Source organism: Chrysochloris asiatica, unplaced genomic scaffold, assembly GCF_000296735.1.
Source record: "Chrysochloris asiatica unplaced genomic scaffold, ChrAsi1.0 scaffold00425, whole genome shotgun sequence".
NCBI classification, from domain to species: Eukaryota; Metazoa; Chordata; class Mammalia; order Afrosoricida; family Chrysochloridae; genus Chrysochloris; species Chrysochloris asiatica.
Genome location: NW_006408943.1, coordinates 1,349,293 through 1,351,938, shown reverse-complemented (window position 1 = coordinate 1,351,938; position 2,646 = coordinate 1,349,293). Strand labels below are relative to the sequence as shown.

At 40.7% G+C, this 2,646-nt stretch overlaps 1 pseudogene; it reads left to right on the top strand.

The window, feature by feature from the left end:
• The first annotated feature begins 747 nt into the window (after window positions 1-747).
• LOC102825725 lies at window positions 748-1,178 on the top strand (annotated as a pseudogene).
• The last annotated feature ends 1,468 nt before the right edge of the window (window positions 1,179-2,646 follow it).

Genomic DNA, 2,646 nt, shown 5'->3' with positions numbered 1-2,646 from the left:
ACTTCTTCCAACACAGATTTGTTTGTTCTTCTGGTGGTCCATGATACTTTTAATATTTTCCTCCAACACCATAACTCAAATGTATCAGTTCTTCTATGGTATTCCTTTTTGTTGTTGTTAGGTGTCATTGAATCAGTACCAACTCATAGCGACCCTATGCACAACAGAACATAACACTGCCAGATTCTGGGCCAACCTCACAATTGTTGCCATGCTTGAGCCCATTGATGCTACCATTTTGTCAATCTATCTCTCTGGGGTTCTTCCTCTTTACCACACATGATATCCTTCTTCAGTGATTGGTCCCTCCTGACAATATGTCTGAAGTATAAGAGATGAAATTTGGCCATCTTGGCCTCCAAGGAGCACTTTCACTACACTTCCTCCAACACAGATCTGTTGGTTCTTTTGGCAGCCCATGGCATTTTCAATATATAACTCAAAAGCATCAATTCTTCTATTGTCTTCCTTATTCACTGTCCAGCTTTCACATAAATATGAGGTTATTGAAAATACTATGGCTTGGGCCAGGCACACCTTAGTCCTCAAGCTGACATCTTTGCTCCTCAACACTTTAAAAAGGTCTTGTGCGGCAGATTTGCCTAATGCAATACTGTTGCATTCATTGTTAAAAAGAACAGATCCAAATTAACTGTGTCGACCTGACCTGGCAACCGCAGCTTGATGGAGTACAGCACGGATCTGAGCAGAAAAGAGCAGGCTCATCGCGAGGGCGTCGGCGAGATCATGGAGAACAAATTCACTTATGAAGATTACCAAGAATTAGCAGAATGGCTTCTGTCCCAAGCCAACCACCGACCTCAAGTGGCAGTGATCGGTGGCTCTGGGTTAGGAGGTCTGGCTGGCTAAGTAACTCAGGCCCAGACCTTTGACTACAGTGATATACCCACCTTTCCCCAAAGTACAGTTCCAGGACATGTTGGTCGACTGGTGTTTGGGTACCTGAATGGCAGGGCCTGTGTGGTGATGAAGGGCAGATTCCACTTGTATGAAGGCTACCGACTCTGGAAGGTCACGTTCCCAGTGTGAGTTTCAAGCTTCTGGGTGTGGACACCCTAGTGGTCACCAATGCTGCTGGAGGACTCAACCCCAAGTTTGAGGTTGGAGATATCATGCTGATCTGTGATCATATCAACATACCTGGTTTCATTCCCTAGACTGGAATCCATGCCTTACCACACATCTATGGATATGCCCAAGATTTCACTTGGGCCTTCGAATTTGTCACAGTAACTGCTGCTAACTTTTTGAGATAATGCTCTCACATTCCTAGGCATGAATTCTGCCACGAACATGACACTGGACACCACACATAAGCACACCTCTTACTATTTTTAATACCATCATGCTTTGAGAATAAAGAAAAAGATGTAAAAAAGAAAAGAAAGAAAGAACATATCCTCCAGATCCGTCTGTGATAAGATAATATCCATGCGCCTACAGGGAAGACCAATTAATACCACTATTATTCAAATTTTGCACCAACCACTAAAGCTAATGAGAATGAAATAGAAGAATTCTATCAATTTCTTCAACCTAAAATTGATCAAACATGCAATCAAGATGTGTTGATCATTACTGGTGATTGGAATGCAAACGTTGGGAACAAAGAGGAAGGATCAGTAGTTGGAAAATATTGCCTGGTGACAGAAAGAGTCTTCCTTATTCACTGTCCAACTTTCATATGTATGTAAAGTCTTTGAAAGAACCATGATTACTCTTGAGCATTTCAAAGGATCTTGTGCAGTATATTTGATTAATACATTATGTCATTTGATTATTTGGCTGCTGCTTCCATGAGTGTTCATTGTGGATCTAAAGAAAATTAAGTCTTTGACAACTTCAATCTTTTCTCTATTTATCATGGTTATTTATTGGTCCAGTTATGATGATTTTGTTTTCTTTACATTGAAGTGCAATCCATACTGAAGACTGCAGTCTTTGATCTTCATCAGGAAATATTTTAAGTCCTCTTTATTTTCTGCAAACAAGTTTGTCTTGTCTGCATATCGCAGCTTGTTAATGAGTCTTCCTCCAAACCTTCTTCACATAATCCAGCTTCCCAGATTTTTTTCCTCAGTATATGAGATTGAATAAATATGTTGAAATGCTACAAACCTGATGCACAGCGTTCCTGATTTTAAACCATTCAGTACCCCTTTGTTCTGTTCAGAAGATTGCCTCTTGGTCTATGTACAGGTTCCTCCTTTTCCTGTCTGCTCTAGGGAAAGGAGTTATTATCTAGTTGATTTTGATGCATGGCAACTCCACATGCATCAAAATAGAACTGATCTCCATAAAACTTTCAATGATTGAGGCATCTCAGAATAAAATTCTGGTGGTCTTCTTCTTAAAAATATATATATTTTTTTAATCAGCCATTGCAAAGCCAGTGGCGAACAACTCTACTTTGACACACATGGAGTTGCCATGAGCTAGAGTCAACACAACAGCAATGTTTGTTATTGTTGTTGTTATAGAAGAGGGTAGAGCCACATGCCCAAAGTCATGCAGCATTTCAGTTCCTTGGTCCCTATATCTGCATGCCACTGCAGCCAAAGGACAACCTAGAAAGACAACCACATGTTTTACTATCAGTGCACTTGGTTTGTCTGCCCCTTACCC